The 24,866-nt window shown below is 34.6% G+C and overlaps 1 protein-coding gene and 1 long non-coding RNA gene across 2 annotated transcripts in view; both read left to right on the forward strand.

Annotated features, from left to right (window-relative positions):
- The window catches only part of LOC114343821 (hexokinase type 2), a 170,575-nt gene that overhangs the window by 14,749 nt on the left and 130,960 nt on the right, over positions 1-24,866 (forward strand). The window lies entirely within an intron of this gene.
- On the forward strand, positions 10,320-12,532 carry LOC126885620 (uncharacterized). Its single transcript, XR_007698402.1, has 2 exons — positions 10,320-10,924; positions 11,415-12,532. It is a non-coding gene; the product is annotated as an uncharacterized LOC126885620 (long non-coding RNA).

Raw genomic sequence — 24,866 nt, forward strand, 5'->3', positions numbered from 1 at the left:
CTCACGCGTACACCATTTTTTTTTACTTTTTTACAGGCTATATTTTTGCTAAGAACGTTTTTTTCGGCAAAATACTTACTTTTTGAGTTATTTGCGAAAAACCGTCTGAAAATGTGGGTATTTTGTTGAAAAATGAACATATTCACTCGAAAATAACTCGAAAAGTGTTGACTTTTTGTTGTGCTAAAATTAGTCGGTTTATCCATTTCCGGACTTATTTTGGACATATATTTTTTCAACCCCCAGAGGGGGTGAAAGTCACCCCTAGGGCAAAAGCACACATCGGCACAATATCACTTTTTTTCTTTGACATGTAAGCTATGCGTATGCCAAATTTCATGTCAATCCAAGCGGTTCTTTAAAATTTAGAGCAAAAACCGTGAAAGAATGTACTATATGGTAAATTATACATTGCGCGTCAGAGAAAACGGATGGTCCACAAAATTGGTAAAATTGTTATAGCCTTATTCTTTAACAATATCGCTGTAATAATATCTATTGTTGCTAAACAGGTAAATGTTCATTGTATACCGCATGTACCAATCAAACTGGGGTTTTTCTCAAAGTTCGCAACACCCTATGACTGTGGAATATTGTAGCATTAATAAAATACTGAAATTAAAACCCAACTATGTATAGCCTCACGTTTTCTTAACATTCTGTTTTTTTATTCATTCGTTTATGTTGGATAATAAAAAAGTTAGGTACTTTAACAACTAGACATGTTCTTCATCAGTACAGGGTGTTTCTAAATAAGTGCGAAAAACTTTAAGGAGTAATTCTACATGAAAAAATGATGACCGTTTGCTTTATAAACATATGTCCGCAAATGTTTCGTTTCCGAGATACGGGATGTTGAATTTTTTCTTACAAACTGACGATTTATTTATTGTTCTAAAACCAGTTGATATAAATGCAAATGAAAATTGGTAGGTTTTAAAAGATAGTTATTGCGCATTTTTGACATGCAATTAAGAATTTTATATTCTCTATTGGCGCGTATACGGGTAATATACGGGTCATATTACCCGTATGCACGCCAATGGTGAATATAAAATTGTTAATTGTATGTCCAGAAAAAATACTGCTCAAAAACATCAGAGATTGGACCAACACAACAGGGAATGACTAAATCAATCAAGCCCAGAACAGAGAGAAATTTGCTATTGATCGCAAATCTCAAGAGAGAAGGCACTTAGGAGGAGGAGGAAATCTGATGTATGGAGAAAGAAGAAATATGGAGAACCGAATATCGTATATGATTATAAATTCATAAAGACTGATATTGTTGGGACATCTCCAAAGGATGTCAAACACGAGACTACTCAAAAGACGGTAGTCTCGGCGGAATAGGAGGAAAGAAAAAGAAAGAAAGGTATGCCGAAAACCAAGTGGAAGAAGAATGTTGAAAACACATAGAAGAACTTAAAATCTCGAATTGGAAAAATAAAGCATGAAACAGGAGAGACTGGAAAAGAATAGTAAACTAAGCCATGGTTCTCCTTTCTTCTAGGCCTGAAGAGCTAAATTGTCTACGTAATATATTACAAATATGTATGTGTACATTCATATACAAATATCTATTGTTGGAGGTATTAAGTAAGACAGTATTATTGTTTGTGTAATACTATCTACGATGATAACTTTTAAGACAAAACAATCAACAAAGTCGATTAAATTTTCCGAATAACAGGCAAAAATATATTACGTTGAACGATAAAATAATGAGTTTTAAATATTTAAACAATAACTGGGTGGGTTTTATACAAAAGAGAAGCATTACGTAGAGCTATTTTAAAAACTTCTATAACAAATAATAAAGTTATACAGGGTGTAACAAAAATACAGGTCATAAATTTAATCACATATTCTGGGACCAAAAATAGTTCGAATGAACCTAACTTACCTTAGTACAAATATGCACATAAAAAAAGTTACAGCCCTTTGAAGTTACAAAATGAAAATCTATTTTTTCCAATATATCGAAAACTATTAGAGATTTTTTACTGAAAATGAACATGTGGCATTCTTATGGCAGGAGCATCTTAAGAAAAAATTATAGTAAAATTTGGACACCCCATAAAAATTTTATGGGGGTTTTGTTCCTTTAAACCCCCCCAAACTTTTGTTTACGTTCCAATTAAATTATTATTGTAGTACCATTAGTTAAACACATTGTTTCTAAGACTTTTTTGCCTCTTAGTACTTTTTCGAAAAGTCAATTTTTATCGAGATAATTTGAATATTTGTCAAATCCACCACATATTTGTATATGGTTAAGTACGATTATGGAGACTAGGTAATACTATGAAAATTTATTTATGATTAACATTTTTAGGTATATTTTAAACCATATTAAAAAAGAAGTAACATCTCGATAAAAGGTGCCTTCTCGAAAAAATACAAAGAGGCAAAAAAGTTTTAAAAACACTGTGTTTAACTAATGGTACCGCAGTAATATTTTAATTGGAACGTACAGAAACATTTGGGGGGTTTAAAAGAACAAAACCCCCATAAAATTTTTATGTAAACATATTAAAAAATAAGCCTCAATTCGATAAAAACTGTCTTATCGAAAAAATACTAAGAGGCAAAAAAGTTTTAAGAATATCGAATTTAACTAATGGTACCACAATAATAATTTAATTGAGACGTACACAAAAGTTTGGGGGGTTTAGGGGAATAAAACCCCCATAAAATTTTTATGGGGCGCACAAATTTCACTATAATTTTTCTTTAAGATGTTCCTGCTATAAGAATGCGACATGTCCATTTTCAATAATAAATCTCCAATAGTTTTCGATACATTCGAAAAAATCGATTTTCATTTTGTAACTTCAAAGTGCTGTAACTTTTTTTGAGCACATTTGTACTAAGGTAAGTTAGGTTCATTCGACCTATTTTTAGTCCCACAATATGTGATTTAATTTATGACCTGTATTTTTGTTACACCCTGTATATAACAAAAATATATAACAAAAATAGTAGGAGATCCCTCTGCAGAATCACTAGATACGTTCATAATAGACCAGTGACCAGGGCATCTAGCACTAAAAAGATCGTAATAAATCCATTTTTAACTATAGCACCTAGAGACTTACAACTTTTTGCATTGTATTCAAGAAGACGTCAGGAAGAAAGTCTACTATACAAAAATGGGTGGAAATTGCACTTTAAAATGCACAAAACTGCATCAAAAATTGCAGAAACATGTCAAAATGTATATTAAGGACCAAATTTTTTAATTCAGGTGATTTTTGTTGTCAGTGAATACGAATATATAATCAGAACCGACCCTCAATGCACCTGGTGCCCAGGGTTACTTCTAAGGCACGTCATCTGGAGATTCGAGGGTTTTCGGCCCTAAATTGATCCAAACAGATTACACGGGGGGTTTTTAAGATGGCTGAACACGAATACGACATCAGAACCAACCCCGGAGTATCTGGTGCACGGCCACTGCTGAGGCACGTCATCTTCTGGAGTTTCCAGGGTTTTCGGCACTAAGTACTAAATTGATATACAAACAAATTACTCTGAGGGTTTTTGGGATTGCTGAACACGAATATAATATCAAATCTGACCTTCAGAGCACCTAGCGCGTAGGTTGACTAATATGCACGTCATCTTCTGGAATTTTGAGAGTTTTTGGTTTTCGGAGGTCGGTTCTGATTGCGCATTCTTGTTCAGCTGCCCCAAAAACCACCCGAGTAATCTACTTGCTTCAATAACGTGCCTCAACAGTGATCCTGTGCACCAGGTGTCTCGGAGGCCCGTTCTGATGACGTATTCGTGTTTAGCGATCCCAAAAACCTTCGAGTTATCTGATTGTATAAACTTTACACCATTTAAAGAGTTTTCACCTAAATATTTTTACTGTCTCAACCATGTATACCTTATAAGCAGTACTGATGATGGAATTGTTATCCCGAATACATTCTGTGATGGAGCCCGAAAGGGTCTTTTTAATATAAATATAACATGACATTTTTTTGTCCAACTTTAGACTTGATTCGTCGCCCTTTGTAGCAGTTCTGTAGCTTTTTCTCTAATACTCTAATACCATCCTCGACAGCTAGCACTTCAGTGTAATCTGCAAACGTAGCAATACATTATTACCTACCTAAGTTAGATAATTTGATATTTTTAACATACTTTTGTTATATAGGTAAATATTATTCTAAAATTATAACAATAGTACATACCTATTTATTTTCGTAATTTTAGCATTTACATATTTGTTCAAGGTTCGTAAAATCATTTAAAAAATAGAGCAATAATGATATGGCGACTCACGGTGAGATTACCGTCATTATATAAATTTTACAAATTATCTCGCAAATAAAACCATTATTTTTTTAAATATATCACCAGAAATTTTTTGTATGAAATAAAAGAATAAAAAACCGTTCAACGCCGTAATAGGCTATTGATTATGTTAAAAATAAGAGAGCTAAAAGGAACTACAACGTTAATGGGATTTTATTGTCTCATATATGGTCAATGGGAGTCTAAGTTTGAAAAAACCGCGGAGTGCTACTATTTAAATGGGTGCGTTTTTGAGAAAGGGGTGAATTAGTCCCTAAGCACAGGGCGAATTAGGGTGAGTTCTATTCACTCTTGGTACAAACACTTCTACAGGAAAATTGTTCCAGGTTAAATTTACTATGGAAATATCATATCTTAAAGTCCAAAGTATTTTTTTTTACAAAAATATATTCAAAAGAAAAGCAAGAAAAAAACACGAAAGAAAGCAATTTTGTTTTTTGCCCCATAACTTTTTTCCACAGCGATATAGGTATAGGCATTGCTTCAGCGAAAAATAACTACCATCCTTCCTCTTTAAAATAACGTTTGGAAGAAGTCTCTAGGATTTATAGTTTCCGAAATAGGAGTTTTCAAAATTTGCCGCTCACAGAATTTTTGAGCCATTTTCCCCATTATTTCGCAAACATTGTTCTGTAACTTTTTTCTACGCATTTCTAGGTATATGCAATGGTACATTTAGTAGAAAGAGAAGTCAATTACCTTTAAAATGGTCTATTGTATAAGGCTGTACGCCTATTTTTAAACAAGTTATGCTTTTTCAAGGTTTTATACTTTTAATGATTTTTGATATTGTTTATGATTATTTTTTAAACTTCTCATTATGACTTTTTTTCTTGTACATTTAGGTATATACATTGTGGAATAAAAAAAGCTTATTTTCTTTACTTTAAAATGGTGTATTGCAAACACCTCTAGGACTATTTTTAAACAAGATATCCGTAGGATATCCAAGGGTATCCGTAATTTGAGAAAAATTTAAAAAAAAAATATTTTTTCAATTAGAAGAATATAATTGCATATTGTAATATAATTTTTAATTCCAAGTAACTTTTCTTAATAACACTTTTCGATATTGTGAAATATAAAGGTACTTTACTCTTGAGCGAAATTCATATTTTTTAACATACCTCGTACACTATTGATAAAATTTTATATCTGATGATTACATCTTAGGTTTTAGACTATGCAGAGCATTTTATAAATAATAATTTTTTTCATAAAGTTAATAATAAAATGTTTTCCATATGGTTCCAACTTAGTGGGATCAATTGCATGTGTATATGCCAAGCTTTGAAAAAGCATATCTTGTTCAAAAATAGACCTAGAATTTTTTACATTACACCATTTTAAAGTAAAAAAAATAGGCTTTCTTTTTTATTGGACAATGTATATACCTAAATATACAATAAAAAAAGTTATAATGAGAAATTTAAAAATAATCGTAAAATATATCAAAAATCATTAAAAGTATAAAATTTTGAAAAACCAAATCTTGCTTAAAAATAATCATACAGTCTTCTACGATAGACCATTTTAAAGGTAATTGACTTTTCTCCCTACTAAATGTAACATTGCATATACCTAAAGCTGCGTAAAAAATAGTTACAGAACAATGTTTGCGAAGTAACAAGGAAAATGGCACAAAATCGCTGTGAGTGGTGAAATTTCAAAAATCATATTTTGGAAACTATAAATCATAGAGACTTATACCAAACGTCATTTTAAAGAGGAAGGATGGAAGTTTTTTTTCTGTGAAGTAATGTCTATACCTATATCGCCGTGGTAAAAAGTTATGGGACAAGAAACAAAAATGCTACCTTAGGTGTTTTTTTCTTGCTTTTCTTTTGAATATATTTTTGTAAAAAAAAATATTTTTGACTTTAAAATGTAATATTTCGATAGTAAATTTAACCTAGAACATTTTTCCTGTAGAAGTGTTTGTACCAAACGTGCATAGAACTCACCCTAATTCGCCCTGTGCCTAGGGACTAATTCATCCCTTTCTCAAAAACGCACCCCACTAAATGGTAGCACTCCGCGGTTTTTTCATATCTAGAGGTCCATTGACTATATAAAACAATAAAACCCCGTTAACGTTGTAGTTCCTTTCTAAAATACGTAATCAATAGCCTATAAAAATGAGTGCCGCACACAATATCCTGCTACAAAAGAGCTGCTATGAATATTACATGGCACAAAAATGTATTTTCATTTTCATGGAAAATAAAATTCTAGTTTTATTTTAAAAGATTTTTCCATATTATTTTCAAAATTTGAATCAAAACGCACCACAAAAGGGCCTCAAACTGCAAGCTTAAAGGTACTCTTGTGGAACTTTTGATGGAAAATAAAACTATAATTTTATTTTCCATCAAAATAAAAATACATTTTTGCGCCATGTAATATTCATAGCAGCTCTTTTGTAGCTGGAGTATTCCATTCATTTTGACCGCCTTTAGTGTTTTTTTATTCTTGTATCAGTAGATAGGTTTAAAAGTTTTTTATGAATGAAATGTATGAACTTGAATGTAATGTTTCTCGATTACACATTTAGTCCAGGGCGCATCTGTTTTGAGATGGACGTTGAGAGGTGACTCAAATTTTTTTGCAGAAATTGCTTGAAAATAAATCAAATAATAATATTTGAGTTATCCTCCCTCTCAAAAAGGTCCGGAACATTATTTAAATAACCAAAATGTCAAAAATTAAAGGAAAAATTCGATTTTTTTTCTTCGTTTTCTGATTATAACTTTAAAAGTATTCATTTTCGAGAAAAGTTGTACTGACATAAAAGTTGCGTAATTAAATTTCCTACAATATAGAATTGGTTAAAAATTTCAAAAATAGTCACCCTAGTTGCAAATTAGCAATAATTGCGAAAAAAAACATACAAAAACAAGTATTGGCATTTTACGTTTTTCAACCATTTATGCTTCACTTAGGAACTTCATATTTCACCCAGAAAAACTTTATTATACAGTAAAACAATACTGTAAATTTCATTAAGATCGGCTCAATAGATTTTGCAAAATAAATTTTGCAATCCAGCTTTCGCAAAAAAAATTCATTTTTTCAAAATGTTATCGGACTGAAAATAAAGCAGATACCAAGTTGAAATTTTTTTTGCTTATAGAAGTGTAAGGTACCTTTTATTTGCAATTTTCAAAATTAAAATCGATTAATTACCATGGCGTCAGAAAATTTTTGAAATAAACAATAATTTTTGGTGCTACGCGCAGGACAGCGGTGTTCGATTCACACAAGTTGATTTCCACCAAAATTTCTTCCAATCTTTATCTAATATATTATTTTCTTACTCTATATTTTGTTGTATTTTAATATTTTAATTCCACAAAAATCAAACTAATTTTATTATTGTTTGTGAAATATTGTTTAAACAATTGCATATGTTTAAAAATAATAAACTTTTATTAATTAAGTTAAAATATATGAACAAAGAAAGTTTTTGCTAATAAAAGTGTTATTTCAAAGGATAGAGTATGTGTTTATTTTGCAATAAACAAATTTATTTATTTATATCGAAATGTAATAAAAATTAAAATGTATCAATCATTATCAAAGGTCATTGGAATGCCCAATCAGAGCAAACTATCCGCCGTCCTGCGCGTAGCACCAATAATTAATGTTTATTTAAAAAAATTCCTGACGCCGTGGTGTTAATCGATTTTAGTTTTGCAAAATTTCAAATGAAAGGTACAGTACATTTCTATAAGCAAAAAAATTTTCAACTTGCTATCTGCTTTATTTTTAGTCCTGTAACATTTTGAAAAAATGAATTTTTTTCGAAAGCTGGATTGCAAAATTTATTTTGCAAAATTTATTGAACCGATCTTAATGAAATTTACAGTATTGTTTTAGTGTATCATAAAATTTTTCAGGGTGAAATATGAAGGTCCTAAGTGTAGCATAAATGGTTGAAAAACGTAAAATGCGAATACTTGTTTTTGTATGTTTTTTTCACAATTATTGCTATTTTGCAACAAGGGTGACTATTTTTTAAATTTTTAACCAATTCTATATTGTAAAAAATTTAATTACTCAACTTTTATGTCAGTACGACTTTTCTCGGAAATGAATACTTTTAAAGTTATAATCAAAAAACCAAGAAAAAAATCGAATTTTTCCTTAATTTTTTGATATTTTGATTATTTAAACAATACTCCGGACCTTTTTGAGAGGGAGGATAACTCAAATATTATTATTTGATTTATTTTCATACAATTTCTGCAAAAAAATTTGAGTCACCTCTCAACGTCCAAATGTACTAATATTTTTACAGATGCGCCCTGGTCTAATTATAGACCGGGTAGTATCGTCGCCCCCGCTAGCGAAATTATTCCGATTCGATTTTTTTGCACAAAACTTACTCAAAAAGAGGTCCTTATAACATATCCACAGGGTGCCGGCCGGTGCCGTGGTCGAAAAATATGCGATTAAAAATTTGAAAAATGCGAAAATGGCCATTTTCAAGGCTTAATAACTCGAGTAAACATTATTATCATGAAATTCAAAAAGTGACCAAATCAAGTTTCAAACCCTTTCTTCAAGGTCTTGAAGAGATCTTTGTGAATATTTTATTACAAAGCTGTTATTTTTAATTATTAACAATTAGCGCTATAGTCCAGGATGTATCCGTCGCCCCCGTTAGTGAAATTATTCCGATTCCATTTTTTTGCAGAAACTTACTCAAAACGAGGTCCTTATAACATATCCACAGGGTGCCGGGCGATGCCGTGGTCGAAAAATTGTTTAAACAATTTTTTTTAAACAAATTCACAAAAATATTTTTTTTATTGCGAACGATTTTTTTAGATAGTTTGGGTTATTCTGAGCAAAAAAGGTCTCTTGTGATTTTTCTCTAAAATTGATTGTTGTCGAGTTATATGGCCATTTTCGCATTTTTCAAATTATAAGTCGCGTATAATTCGACAACACTCAATTTTAGAAAAAAAAATCACAAGAGACATTTTTTGCTCAGAATGTCCCAAATTATCTAAAAAAAATTGTTCGAAGTGAAAAAATTATTTTTGTGAATTTGTTTAAAAAAAATTGTTTAAATAATTTTTCGACCACGTCACCACCCGACACCCTGTGGATATGTTATAAGGACCTCGTTTTGAGTAAGTTTCTGCAAAAAAATGGAATCGGAATAATTTCACTAACGGGGGCGACGATAAATCCTGGACTATAGCGCTAATTGTTAATACTTAAAAATAACAGCTTTCTAATAAAATAATGACAAAAATCTCTTCAGGACCTTGAAGAAGGGATTTGAACCTTGATTTGGTGACTTTTTGAATTTCATAATAATAATGTTTAATTGAGTTATTAAGCCTTGAAATTTTCGCCTATTTTCGCATTTTTCACATTTTTAATCGCATATAACTCGACACCAATCAACTTTAGAAAAAAATGACAGAAGACCTTTTTTGCTCAGAATAAGCCAATTTATCTAAAACATTTTTGTTCGAAATAAAAAAATTATTTTTGTGAATTTGTTTAAAAAAAATTGTTTAAACAATTTTTCGACCACGGCACCGCCCGGCACCCTGTGGATATGTTATAAGGACCTCTTTTTTAGTAAGTTTGTGCAAAAAAAATCGAATCGGAATAATTTCGCTAGCGGGGGCGACGATACTGTCCGGTCTATTAAGCGTTACACTTTGTCGCATTATCGCCCAAATGTCTAGTGGTTACGACACTAAACTTGTGATAGGGCAATTCGAGTTCATATCCCAGCCATCCCATTTTTTTTCCAATATAATTCTTTGTGTCCATCGAATGTACTAGATTTTTTTTATTCGGAATGGATTGAAAAACTATTAAGATGGCTGGCAAATTAACTCAGATTCCCCGATCAAGTTTATCGTATTAACCACTAGATCATTTCGGCGATAATGGTTAAATGGATTATACTTTTGGATGTAGATAACTTCTAAACGGTTTGACCGATTTTGATCACTATACATGACTTTGAAACGTATTGACAACTAGCACCTATATGATGCACCCAAGGTCAAATATGAGAGACTATGATCTTAAGGATTTAGTGAGCTTGAAAAACCGTTTTTTCCCATAGGAAATGGACTTGATCATATTATTTATAAGACCTATAACTTAATTTTATGTACGAGTACAATTTCATGTACGAGTCTGGGTTGTCATAATATATAATTAATACAACAGTATTTTGAACACTACTCGTTTATTTAGGTGTATTTACGTGAATATAACAATTACAGGTTAACAACAACAATAGCGAGCATATACTTAGTATCCAATCTGAAAGTAGTTCGCGCATGTGTGTGCAGCGTTGCCAGGCCCAAAAAATTTATTTCCCTAAATTGTGTTTTAAAAGTTGCCAGATTTTCAACAGAATTCCCCAGATTTATAAGGTTTTTTCCAACTCGATACAAAACCGTTCTTAAATCGTTACGCGCATGCACAATAACGAAAATTTATGCGCAGTTACACATTTTTCGTTACTGCGCATACTCGTAACTGTTAAAGAACGGTTTTGTTTGGGGAACCCCAGGGAATATCATTGTTCGCGGTAGTCACAATTCACCAAACTGTATTCGCCCCGAGCGTTAACAAAGTGTCAAAGCAAAATCGACCGACCTGCTCATGGTGGCGGTTTTTTGAAATTTTATAAGGACGCTTTGTGTATGTTTAAATGAGACATTTAAAAAAAATGCCGTGTCCCGCTAGTGATATTATGTATTAATATAAACAGAAAATAAAAACGCACTTAATCTGATATAAATTCTTCACTTTCCAATATTGATTATCAGTTCGATTTTGTATACATAACCTCACTATCGCAGTTTATGTCAATAAATCTTTATTAACGCAAAAGAAAATATTTTTGTTGCACTATAAATTACAGTATAAATTAATTACTAATGAATTCTAACAATTTTTTTCGGTTATTATCACTACAAAATAAAATATTCAAGTTTAACAAAATAATCCCATAAGACTCAATGTTAAAACGTCCTTACAAAATCTGACAGCGTGTCACGTGACTGTAAGTAGAGGGGAGACGCACGGAGCCAATTGAGTTTGGCCTATATGTGGAATCAGTCACCACGATCTTGTCGTTGTAAAACATTTAATATTCACATAATTACTGGACTTTCTAAAATAACTATCTTTTACTAAATTTAATAACATATTTTAGCCAGTTTGATTTCCCCAGATATTAGTGATTTTAAAAAAGTTTTTCCCCAGTCCCCAAAGTTTATCAATTTTCCCCAGTTCTGGGGAAAATTCTCCAGACCTGGCATCCCTGTGTGTGTGTGTCTAATCTCCGGCGCGCGCATTTCGCGGTTCGTCTCGTGATTGAATAGTCCGAGAGCTCGATACATCACACTTAAAAATTCGAATTTTTCCAGATACGAGGTATATACTTCTACAAACGCTCAGTTATTGTCCCAATAGGTGGAAATTTTGAGTAATTGTCGAAAACCCAAAGTTTTCAATGTTCAATTTTTCACTTTTTCGACTATATATCTCAATCGAGAACGTTGCAAAAAACTCCTTATATTTTTATATTCACCCCTGCCCCACCCCTTTGTCGGCCACGCAGCGTTCCACCCTTGGAGATTTTACTTAGTTACGACTTATTCCCAAATTTTGGTGCACTATCTCGATCATGAGCGTCACAAAAAAAATAATAAAAACCGCGACTTTGACCGCTTATAACTCCCCCACTCTGGTTTCCGGCCGTTGGGGAAAGTCATGTACACAACTAATTCAACATATTCCCATATAGTTTTTCCATGTTACTTATCACGCAGAAAATCCGCTCTCAGCTCTTAGACTATATAGCTGGCTTCTAAAAAATATTTCGGACCAAAAAAGTGATCTCTTGAATTTGTTTAAACAATTTCTGCCCAAAAATCTCGCCCTTCTGATCTGTTTAAAGGGGACATTTTTGAACAGGAATCCGCAAAGAATCAGAAATTGTTTCATATGGGAGCGGCCTCACATAATAGACTATAGAGCTATTTTTAATCTTAATCTTGAACTACTACAACAGTGCACACAAAAATGATAAATCTGTCACAGGTCATAAAAAACAGCGCACAGTATAGTACTATAACTATACTATCGTTAAACCAGTTCAAACTCGTTCCACAAAAAATAATTTTAAATCTGGCTTTAAACTTTAACCAAATGAATTTTATTTGTTTTTGTAATATGCTGTTCCAACCAATGAGCACACTTCTGACATATGACCTTCAAGATTAATACGTGTTAAAATTATTTTGTTTTTTTGTAAAGTTCGGTTTCGAAATGTGGTAGTTAAGATACCAATACCAAGTTTTGTTTTTGATTTTAATAAACGATTTTTTAATATTTAATTATTGAATATAATGTATAATATAAAACTAATAAAACGAACTTAACACAGGATTGTATAGGATTAACTTAAAAATATATACAAAAAATGTGCACTAAAATGTTTAAGTGCCAATATAGTATGCGGTCTACCGAGAGATGCGGTGTATAACCTGTGTTACAGTTGAGTTCCTGAATCTTTACCCGTGCGTCATCATTTAAAGCATACGAAATAAGTCGATGATAAGACGGAAATTGAAATTTACTAAACGCAACAGCAAGTGACAGTAAGTGATAAAGATTAACAGCTAAACGCAACAGCAAGTGGTAAAGATTCAGGGACTCAACTGTAGGTATATTACAGTGCCGGCAAACAAATCTTTACAAGGTGAATAAAACGCATCCTCGGGGTAGACCGCATACTATAGTGGCACCGATGTTTGATATTATGTTTATCAATACAATTTATCACATCCAACTATGTACACGCGCACCTAGGCATACATATACCAATAACAGTGTGATTCATTAACAGGTAATGTTGACTCGTCCAAGTGGATAAAGAAATGGTTCCTTTTTAAACTGTGTTGTTGTTTAAAGGAATTGTTTGGAATATATCATGTGCCTGCTTGTATAAAAGTTTTCAACGCCTCTTCAGTAGCTGGCAAAATCAGTTGTTCTCCGATATTGTCAGGTTTTCCTGATTTTGCTATTAGAAGTGAGATGTGAGATGTAGTTGTCAGAAATTGTTTATGTCAAAAAAGATAAAGAAGAAATATAGAGAACCCTTTCTTGGCAGTCTTTGTGTAGATTGTATTACGACTTTGCTGGATAAAACTTATATAATCTAATTCTCTTCTATCCATAGGATACCGGGGGAAAAATGCACGAGTCTATTCCAGATCTTCTTATTTTGTGCCATCACCTTTGCTTCTCCTCATGTAACTCATTTTTTGTCAAGTTGATTTGCTATTACATCATTCCAAGTCTCTCTAGTTCTTCCTCTCTTCTTTTTACTTTGTGTCTTAGTTTCCCATATCTTTTTGAGCAGTATTTCACTTTTTTTGTCGCTGCAGATGACGGCATCAACTTAACTGCCCTTTTTTCGACATACTCTGCCATCGACTCTATTTTGAATTCCTCTCTTATAACATTCTTTCTTACTTGATCCCTTTTAGTTACTCCCTGTACCCTTCGTAACTATCTCATCTGTGTTGCCTGTATCTTAGGGGCCGTCCATTAATCACATTATTTTTTTTGTCATTTTTTAACCCACCCTCCTCCTTGGTGACACATTGTGAGGTTTATGACCCTCTATATCACGTGTATTGTGGCATCTCGTGATTTTTTATACACCCCCTCTTTAGAGCCTCACGTGACTAATGGACGGCCCCTCACTTTGCTCTTGCTTACTTAGTGCCCTAGAATCGCACCCATATATACGAATGTCTACATATAGCCTTAAAAAATGAAAAACATTTGTTTTAAAAATAAAATAAAAATTCGATTTTTATTCAGTTGCAATGCGAAGGCAAAACCGTCTTATTTTTCACTTAGAACAGGGAGCGCAAATCACCACTCTAAATAGACGATTTTCGACTCTATTTGGAGTCATCATCAGAGAGGCGTAGGTTTGCTGCTCTCTGCCCGAAGCAGTGTTGCCAGATGATCAAAACGAAAATATTGTACAATGCTGCATAAATTATCGTTTTTTAAATGATTTTATCGTACAACCACAGATTAACCCAACTGTTGGGTTAATCTGTGGTACAACCAACTGCCCTTAATTTTTCGATAGAAATCGTCAAATTTCGGTAGATTTTATTTTTTACTTCTTTTGCTATCACATTGCAAAACAGTGATACTTCAGGTACGAGTATTCAAAAACTACCTTCTTCATCATTATGATGATCAATAATCATCATTCATCATAAAAAATAGTCAAAGTTCAAAATCGGTATACGTATACGTTAAAAAAATGTATTTTCTCGACTTTTATAGCATTTTCTTCATTTTTTTTTTAATCCAAAGTAACTCGAATAGAGCCGCCTAACAGACGCTTAACAGGATGCTTTAGTTTTGTTATAATGAATAAATTTATTTATAACAAAATAAAACTGCATATTTTTTCCTGTTGTAGACTTTTTAGAAAAATTTACCACAGGTGTACCTTTTAACAGTCATAATACAAATATCCTCATTTGAAAGCTGTATAATTTTTTAAACAATCTTTGTTCAAATTAAAAATGTTTGTTAGGATAATAAATAACAGTTATAAGTTATTAACATTTTTTATAAATTAAAATAAATATGTGTATTTATAAAATAAGCAAGAAAAAGGTTTTATTTCGATCAATTGTTTATGCATTTCAAATAATTCAGATACGATAATTATCGTACGTCTGGCAACACTGGCCCGAAGTGACAAAACTATGAAAGCTTATTCCCGCATTGCAACTGACGTTTATGGAGTAGGTGACTAGCGTCATCTGGCAACTGAAAGGCAAAGTTTTCAACCTAATAGAAACGTTAATAATATGGAAAAATATTAAAAATATTACTAAAAGATTTTTAATTGAAAACTTATTGGTCCATTTCTCTGGTACCACCTCCATGGCTTCTAAAAATTGCAAGCCAGATGGATGCTGAAGCGAAGAAGATAAGAGGGAATTCAGCGTCTTCTTCGCTTCAGCATCCATCTGGCATGTAATTTTTAGAAGCCATGGAGGTTTTACCAGTAAAATGGATCAATAAGTTTTCAATTAAAAATCTTTTAGTAATATTTTTAATATTTTTCAATATTATTAATGTTTCTATTAGGTTGAAAACTTTGCCTTACATTTGTTTTAGTTTTTTTGTTATTAATTTCTTGTTGGTGATTGTTCTTCCTATTGTCTGGTATAATTTATTCTCTTTATCTATGTCCCCGTCTGATTTCCTGCTAGAATTTAAACTTCTTATCCACGAATGATGAATAAGTTAGAAGCCTTTGTACTCTGGCTTTATACAAGAATCTTTAAAATACCTTTAACAACCCACACCATCAACGAAAATGTTCTGAGGAGAATAGGTACATCATGGAGAGAGGAGAAAGATCATCAAAGTTAGAAAAGTTAGCTACCTGGGACACATAATGGGAAACGAAAAGTACCATCTCGCGCAACTGATCATCCAGGAAGAGATTGAAGGAAAACGGGGTCCCGGTAGGCGCCAGATTTCGTGGCTTAAAAATATCAGAGACTGGAGCGGCCTTGATTCAATATCTTGGTTTAGAGCCGCATTTGACATAGACATATTTGCCAGTGTATGCAGAGGGTATCCATTAAAGGGACTAGTACCACAAGAAGAAGAACCACGACTTCTCTCTCTCTACAATCCTGACCCCCCGGAGGAAGTGTAGTGGTCGACGTGATGTCGTGTATTGTCCGTCTCCAAAGATCTCTGTCTCTGGTCATTTCTTGTAACTCGTGCATGGGTCTTTTGCATATTCCCGTAATTTGATCGATGCATCTTGTTGGGGATCTTCCTCGTGATCTTCGGCCTTCCACCTTTCCTTGTATAATGAGTCTTTCCATGTTTTCTGTGTTTGCTCTCATAACATGTCCAAAGTATTTTAACTGTTGGAGATGGACTTTACTGGAGAGTCGTTGGCTAACTTTTAGTTCTCTTAAAATTGAATTATTTGTTCTATGGTCGGTCCAAGGAATTCGTAGCATTCGTCTCCAACAGAACATTTCAGTGGCGTCTATCTTTCTTCTTTCCGAATTTCTCAGGGTCCAAGATTCACATGCGTAGGTCAGTATTGGGAATATTAAGCAGTTGATCAACCTTATCTTTAACGCTCTTGAATTTTGACAGAATTCCATATTGTGGTCATTTTTGCTGTGGCGACTTTTGTTAGATCACATCTACGTTTTATTTCTTCCTGTAGTGACCCTATGTTTGTGATTAATGATCCCAGATATAAATATGAGCTCACAACCTCAAATCGATCAATTGTGGTTAAGTGTGGATGATTGTTATGTAGTCTATCCACTATCATGATCTTTTTTGATATGTTTAATTGCAGACCAAATATTTGACTTTCCTTTTCAACCAATCAAGATCAATCAGCTCTGCTTGACTATTTGCAGGAAGGGCTGTGTCATCTGCGAAACGTAGGTTGTTTATTTTATGACCATTTATTGAGATGCCTTTTTCCCATCCTTCAAGTGCCCTTCTCATAATATACTCTCCATATTATATTGAATAATTGTGGAGATAGTATACATCCCTGTCTGACACCCCGTTCTGGATGAAATTCGTTTGAAAGTGTGTCAAGCACTTTAACTGATCCAGTAGTGTGTTCGTATAGTTCAGTTATAAGCGAAATAAGGTGTTGGGGTACGCCTAGTTCTTTTAGTATTCGCCATAAGTGTCTCCACTTAACCCTGTCGAACGCTTTACGATAATCTATAAAGCATATGTACAGTGGAATATTAAATTCCCTTGATTTTTCGATTGTCTGTCTTATATTCAAGAGGTGTTCTCGAGTACCTCTACCTTTGGTAAATCCAGTTTGCTCTTGTGGAATTTCTCTTTGAAGGAATGTTTTTAGTCTCTCATTGATTATATGTAGCATTATTTTACTGGCATGTGATATATGAGAAATAGTTTTAATTGTCGCATTTATGGAAGCTGCCTTTTTTATGAATTGTCGTTATTGTAGATTTTGTCCAGTCTTCAGGCCATTGTTTAGAATGCCATATTTGGTTACAGAGTAGATGAAGTAATTTTAATTTTACGCCAGTTTCTTCTGTGGCTTTGAGCATTTCTGCTGCTATCATATCTGGACCTGGTGAACCACGACTTATCCCACTCCAAAAACTGAATACAGTAGTTCTTATATGGTATCCTCCCATTTTTAGTGCTAACTCTTCAACATTACAGAAATAACTGTTTTTAAAGAAGGTTAAAGTGAGTGATATGTAAAGTATTCTTAAGACGTAGTTGTTTAAGATTTGGCTTCCACTTTGATCCCATTAACTACCTTGTTTTGGTGATTTTGGGTATTTGATAAAACTGTATCTTTTGTTTTATTTCGACTTATGCAGAAAACTCTTTTTATTTGTTTTATCAAAGTTTCTTTCTTTGTAATAATCCCAGATTACAGCAATGTTTTGTTGCAACAAAAATAGACAGTGTTCGTGCAAAAGATAACAAGCAGAGGAGACAATATTCTTTCCCTACAAATTAACATTTATCTTGTTGCCACATTGCCACGATAACGGTAATTAATACGTGTAAACGAACTACTTTTTTGATAACCGGTAATATTAATATATGCAAAATCTCTGATTATTATACACTAAAATACTTTGGAAAGATTATAGCGTGACCCTGACCCTTATAGCGAGGACGGTGTTTACACTCGTATCTTTCGAATGTCAAAGGTTAGAGATAACTCTTCTGATTCTTTGTTTCAATTCGAAATGCGTAAAATTCGAGTATTATTCTTCTTATTATGGTAAAATTACTTAAGCCTTGCTCCTAGATGCTGCAGCCTGTGGTACTCAGCAACTGACAACCATTATTCATCAAGTATCTGAGTCCCAGCTTCTCCAGGTCTTCTTCAACACCGTCATCCGGTGAACATGACGTCTTCAGTACTCCTGCGATTTCTCATTACAGTTTCTTCACTGTTGCTCTGTAGTATTCTTTGTCGTTGTTGTTTCTTTTTAGCAAAGTTTGTAGCGCAGGCGTTGCAACTTTGAGTTTTGGAACTGAGTGGTACTCAGCAACTGACAACCATTATTCATCAAGTTTCTGAATTCCAGCTTCTCCAGGTCTTCTTCAACACCGTCATCCGGTGAAGATGACGTCTTCAGTGGCGATTTCTCATTACAGTTTCTTCACTGTTGCTCTGTAGTATTCTTTGTCGTTGTTGTTTCTTTTTAGCAAAGTTTGTAGCGCAGGCGTTGCAACTTTGAGTTTTGGAACTGAGTGGTACTCAGCAACTGACAACCATTATTCATCAAGTTTCTGAGTCCCAGCTTCTCCAGGTCTTCTTCAACACCGTCATCCGGTGAACATGACGTCTTCAGTACTCCTGCGATTTCTCATTACAGTTTCTTCACTGTTGCTCTGTAGTATTCTTTGTCGTTGTTGTTTCTTTTTAGCAAAGTTTGTAGCGCAGTCGTTGCAACTTTGAGTTTTGCAAGTGTTGCGGAACCAAAATATATCAGGAATCAGATATCGTAAAATACATAAAATACAAAATACAAGATAGGGCGTCTGAGGTGAATGACCCTATGGTTATACATACGGGTTATTAGATCGATAACCTACGGGTCTGTGACATGGTGAAGCAATATGAAGCAAATGGGAACAATAAGGCTGCTAAGTAATATAAAATGCTAGCATGCTTGTTTATTACGGGAGCCATAAAAACAACTCCTTCAGCGGAGTTGGAAGTCCTGCTGAATTTACCACTTCCTGCTGAATCTACCACCTCTTGCTGAATCTACCACCTCCTGCTCAATCTACCACCTCCTGCTTAATCTACCACAACGTCATATTTTTATACAGGGCGAAACCAGATCAGTGATGCACATATTGATACATAATCAGCAACGCATAAGTCAGGCGCATGGTGCTGACAATAGAAAGCTAATCGAGGAACTAGAATCAGATGTTGTAATGAGGCAACCCATCGATGCAATAGCTACCAGATGTAGCTTTTACAATAAATTCAAAATTAATGTACCAAGCAGGGAAGACTGGAAGAAAAGTGTATCCATACAAACGGAAGCAACCTTCCGTATAGCTACCGTCCCTATTATACCGAGCTACCGAGTCGTTATAGTAGGGACAAAGCAAGGGATACATTTCCCGGTAAGTCTATCTAGGGATGTCACAATGTTGCAGGCAGGAAATGACATTCCATCGCTAATAAAAAAAAATAGAAAGACAGAAAAGAACGTATCGTTCAATTGCCATCTTCAGAGATAGCCAAGCAGCGCTTAAGGGGGGGTATAGTTAATTCTGCGTTTTTTTGCACAATTTTAAAACGTTTTCCCTTGAAAGTGGTAGGGTTAAATTAAATGGGTAAAAGGATATCTTAAAGAACAACACTTAAAGATTATTCAGTTAAATTTTTATTGAAAAATATTAAAAAATAAAGCAGTGGCGTCATTTTTAAGAGGAAGAGTGGCGTCAAATATCTCGAAAAAATATTCAAAATTACAGCCGCAATCTTGGAACGCGTTTTGGCTACCTGTTGATCGCTACTGTATCACCTTAAGTAGATGATCCAAAAAAGAAGATGATTTGCGGTGTACACCATATCTTCGGACAGATTCATTTGAAACATATAAACCAAAAAGATTATTTAAGTTTAAGAGTTTTTTGAGGTAGTGACGTCGAGTTTTTATGATTATAACTTTATTGTGTATTTGTATAACTTTAAAGTGAAAAAATCGAAAAAAAAAAACAAAAAAAAAGGTGTGTTCGGTAAAGAGAAACATGGTAATATAAACAGAAAAAATATTAAAATAAGCAAAAACTCGACGTCACTACCTAGTAAAATATCTAAAAAAGAAGTGTGCAAAATTTCAGAAAGATCGGTGCATTACTTTTTGAGTTATGATGTACACCGCCTCAAAAAAACATGTTTTTCAGAAAACGCGTTTAAAAAAATGTAGTTTTGTCAATATAATACTAAGAAAATTTTTGTATACAGTAAAACCTCCGTTAACCGAAACCTTTTTAACCGAAACATCGTTTAACCGAAACGGCTGACAGTTTCAATAATTTCGTCAATAAAAGTAAATTTTTACCTCAAAACGGAAACAATTCGATGCTAATTTGTTAAAGTCGTCAACATTGCTTACATACAACTAAAGAACGCAATTAAATACAAAACGCATTGCGAAATTACCTCATAGTATTCTTTTATACCAAATTTGACCAAAAATACTGTAGCGGTTATTTACTGTAATTACTTCTAATTACATTAAAACTAGCGGTTCGTAATTTATATACGACTTTATTTATATAAGTTTACTTTACAAACTTTAGCTTAAGACTAACTCTATTTACAAATATGTCCTATTTATATATGCGATACAGATATTCCAGAAATATCTATATATCTCCAGCTATGTCCATGTGACCGCTTGCACGTCATCGGCGCTGCATCGGCGTATCTCGAAACATCGATAGTGTTCTGTCTGTGCGGAGACGGGAGCTGGTATACGAGGGTAGGTCAATAATTATTTTGTTACACTGCTCCCCTCTTAAGATCTGAGCGTCCCGATCAGCAACTCTAGATGGCCCAGGATGGCGGAATCTACAGGATTCTCCAGCTCTGCATACACCCCTAGAAAAGAAGTAACAGTCTACTGTCTTTGAAGGGTATGACATCTTCGGGTTCATGCAACACACAGTAATCCGTACGCCAGTTTCTCTGAAGATCACTTCCAGCATGCTTCTCACAATCTTCCAATCCAGATTTTCTACTGCATGGCCAATTTTTGGTAAAGCCAAATCTTTGATGTCATAATTACAGACCATTTTCTTCAAATTAGTTAGAGCACGCCATATGTTCTCGTAGCTTGGCGTGTCCGTATAAGACTTCCTGGTCACTATATACAGCAAAGATCGAGGACCATCTTCCAATCGCAATACTCTTCCAATTTTAGGTTGTTGATTCCTTAACTCGTCCAGGCGGCCGAACTTTCTATTGAATACGGACGAGATTCCTTTAGTCATCTCGAGGTCTTGTGCAACACAGTGGGCTAGAGAGACGTTTTCTGGAACACCAAACAGATCTTGCTGAACTTCTGTGGTCACGCCGAATCTAGCACTCTTTCTCGCTGCGTAATTTGACATAAATTGATTAAAACTTGGCTGTGCGACATCTTTCATCTCCTGTTGGAGGACTCGTGCTTCTTCTGTTTCATTTGAGCCAGCATATGGTGCAAGACGATTTATGTGAATAACTTTTGGTTTACCGTTTGGTAACTTCTTAATTCTGTATATTACGTCATTTATTTTCTTCTTAACTTCATACGGACCTTCCCATTGTCTTTGCAGTTTAGGACACAGGCCTCGACGACGTTGTGGATTATAAAGCCAGACAAGATCACCTACTTCGAAGCTTTCATTCTTGCAGCGAGAATCATATTGATCTTTCATTCTGTCACTGGCTATCTGGATGTGTTGTCGGGCAAGTTCATGAATGTTGTTCATTCGTAACTTCAGGCGGTCTACGTATTCTTCGCCTGCAACATATTCCTCGGAAGGTCTGCAGCCAAACTCTAGGTTGCAGGGCAAACGAACTTCACGACCCAACATCAGGCAGGTTGGTGTTTGACCTGTAGTTTCATTTACGGCCGAGCGGTAGGCCATCAGGAATAAATGAATGTGTTGGTCCCAATCTCGCTGATGTTCAGATACAACTTTGGACAAGTGTTTACCCATCGTTCGGTTCATCCTCTCGACCATCCCATCTGATTGAGGATGCAGGGGTGTTGTTCTGGTCTTATTGACACCAATCAATTTACAAACGTTTTGGAAAAGAGCTGACTCAAAGTTTCGCCCTTGGTCGGAGTGGATCTCCAAGGGAACACCAAATCGGCTGAAGAATTCTTTAACAAGTACCTCTGCAACGGTAGCAGCTTCTTGATTTGGTAATGCATAGGCCTCGGTCCATTTCGTAAAATAATCCATGGCTACCAGGATGTATTTATTTCCAGCATCAGTTTCTGGAAATGGACCTGCAATGTCGATTGCTACTCTTTCCATAGGACTGCCAACATTGTACTGTCTCATGGGTGCTCTCTTTTTACCAACTGGACCATTACCGGATGCACACAGTTCACATTTCTGGCACCATCTTCTTACATCATCTTTACAGTTCACCCAATAGAACCGTTCTCGAACCTTTTGCAGAGTCTTCGTAATACCAAAGTGTCCACCTGATGTACCGTCATGCAACTGACGCAATACTTCTGACACTTTACTTTTAGGTACAATCAACTGAAGCTTAGATTCTGTACCATCATCGTTCTCAAAGGTTCTGTACAGAAGATCATCTTTTAGTATCAGGCAATTCCATTGGCTCCAGTAGGCCTTGACTTCCGGACTACATGCACTAATGTTTTGCCAACTAGGTCTCTCACCTCGACGCATCCAATCCAATACTCTTTTTATACATGGATCGTCTTCTTGGGCTTCTTGTAACTGTTGTGGCTGCCATTGCTCATTAACGACGGTAGTTCGTCTCACAGGGCAAAGCTCTTCATCTACTTTAAGCCGGTGATTACAACTTTCACTGCATGGCCGTATCGAGGAAGCATCTGTATTTGAACCAACTCTTCCAGCCCTCTTCATGCGTCTCTTCGGCATCGTGTCACGAATCACCCTTCGTACCATTTCCACCAAACGTTCATCTTTTCTCTTATCGCCTTTTTCCACGGTTATTACTCGATTGTTTCGTGAAGTTTGACTAGCCGTTTCGTGTTCCAATGCAATAGCAAGTGCTTCATCTAAAACTTTCGGTCTTGCTAGTCGTAAAGCTTTCTGTAGTTCATTATCTTTCAGCCCATTGACGAAGGTATCTACTGCAATTTCTTCTAAAACGCTGTCTGGCACCTCTGGATAAGCCAACCGCACCACACGAGCCACATCTGCTTCAAATTCTTGCAGATTCTCACTTGCTCGTTGACTTCTACTTCGCAGTTGTGCTTTGTATACTTGTTGTAGATGGGCATCTCCATAGCGTTTTTCTAGACGAGTGAACAAGGTCTGGTAACAATTTTCTTGACCCTTGGGAATTGACCTTAATATATCTGCAGCATCACCTCGTAAAGCAGCAGTCAAGGAAACAGCCTTTTCTTGTTCGGTCCAATGATTGGCGGTCGCAATAGCTTCAAATTGTTTAAGGTATATGGACCAAGAGGACTTTCCATCAAATGGTGGTAATTTGAATCTCATATTATGCGACGTTTCGTCTCTCGGTAGTTCATCTTTCACCACAGGATCTAACGCTGCTGCATTAACTGATGGTTGTACTTTTGTATCGGTTATCATGCTCTCTAGTTGTTTGATCTTTTCTTCTACGGTCTCTACACTTTTCTGCATCTTATCGAATGTTCTAGAAACTTCTTCAAATTTCTCGTCGTTCTGTCTACAAACTTCTTCAAGTTTTTCGTTGTTTTGTCTACAGACCTCTTTAAAAGTTTCGTCAATCTTTTGCGAAACACTTTCGAATTTCTCATTGTTTTGACTACATACGTCTTTAATTATTTGAGAAGTCTCATCGAATCTTTTAGCAACATTTTCGAATTTATCGTCGCTTTTTCTACAAGTTTCATCAATCTTTTGAGAAGTCTCGTCGAATCTTTTAGCAACATTTTCGAATTTATCGTCGCTTTTTCTAGAAGTTTCATTGATCGTTTCAGAAACAGTTTTTAATTTCGATAAGATTACTTGTTCTGCTGACTGGAAGTGGAACGTCTCTGGGTCATCTCCGTTCTTCGTGAGGACATCCTTGAGTCGTGCTTGTAGGACTATCTTGCACCCACTGCTGTCTAATTCGTACTCTTCTAATTGTTCACGGAGCTGTTTTATGGTCAGTTCTTGTAGCAACATCTTTGGTCGGCACACACGTACTTTTCAAAATGTCTAAGTCTTTCCGAATACCGAACAATCAACGCACTTCAATTATTCCCGACGAATAAAGTTCAAAAGTCTTTCCGAATACCGAACAATTAACGCACTCCGGTTATTCCCGACGAATAAAGTTCAAAAGTCTTTTAAAGTCTCTCTGTAATTCACTTATTTATATCGCACTAAGTTAACCGAACACCGACACCAACTGTAGCGGTTATTTACTGTAATTACTTCTAATTACAATAAAACTAGCGGTTCGTAATTTATATACGACTTTATTTATATAAGTTTACTTTACAAACTTTAGCTTAAGACTAACTCTATTTACAAATATGTCCTATTTATATATGCGATACAGATATTCCAGAAATATCTATATATCTCCAGCTATGTCCATGTGACCGCTTGCACGTCATCGGCGCTGCATCGGCGTATCTCGAAACATCGATAGTGTTCTGTCTGTGCGGAGACGGGAGCTGGTATACGAGGGTAGGTCAATAATTATTTTGTTACAA

The sequence above is a fragment of the Diabrotica virgifera genome, chromosome 5, assembly GCF_917563875.1.
Source record: "Diabrotica virgifera virgifera chromosome 5, PGI_DIABVI_V3a".
NCBI classification, from domain to species: Eukaryota; Metazoa; Arthropoda; class Insecta; order Coleoptera; family Chrysomelidae; genus Diabrotica; species Diabrotica virgifera.